Source organism: Portunus trituberculatus, chromosome 41 (assembly GCF_017591435.1).
Source record: "Portunus trituberculatus isolate SZX2019 chromosome 41, ASM1759143v1, whole genome shotgun sequence".
NCBI classification, from domain to species: Eukaryota; Metazoa; Arthropoda; class Malacostraca; order Decapoda; family Portunidae; genus Portunus; species Portunus trituberculatus.
In genome coordinates this window covers 6,539,466-6,540,026 of record NC_059295.1, presented here as the reverse complement: position 1 = coordinate 6,540,026, position 561 = coordinate 6,539,466, and the positions used below count along the sequence as shown (strand labels likewise).

General features: G+C 27.8%; 1 long non-coding RNA gene across 1 annotated transcript in view; it reads left to right on the top strand.

The window, feature by feature from the left end:
* Positions 1 to 286: 286 nt before the first annotated feature.
* LOC123516845 overlaps positions 287 to 561 on the top strand; it is a 973-nt gene continuing 698 nt past the window's right edge. Inside the window, exon 1 of the long non-coding RNA XR_006678298.1 lies at positions 287 to 561. This exon is cut by the window's right edge and continues 408 nt beyond it. This is a non-coding gene — a long non-coding RNA (uncharacterized LOC123516845).

The following is a 561-nucleotide window of genomic DNA, read 5'->3' as shown; positions in this document are numbered from 1 at the left end:
AAGTCTCTGGCCGCTGGCTACTCATCAAGCCTCCACGCGCTCGCTACCAAGTATTTTGTATTCCTACAATAAACACAGGGAAGCTTCCCCCTAATGTTTCTTTCCATATATTTATATATATATATATATATATATATATATATATATATATATATATATATATATATATATATATATATATATATATATATATATATATATATATATATATATATATATATATATATATATATATATATATATATATATATATATATATATATATATATATATATATATATATGGAATCTGAAATAGACTCACAAATCCCCTTCCTTGACCTAAACATCACAAAAATCAATGGTAGACTTTCCACCTCTATTTATCGTAAACCTACATTTTCTGGCCTCGGTATTAGTTTTTTCAGCTTTTGCAGTTTCCGGTTCAAAATCAATTCAGTCCGTACCCTCTTACACCGTGCCTTTGCTCTGTCTTCTTCTTACCTAAATTTCCATAATGAAGTTACTTTCCTAAAGGATTTTTTCTATAACAATGGCTTCACCACCAACCTGTTTGAGAAAA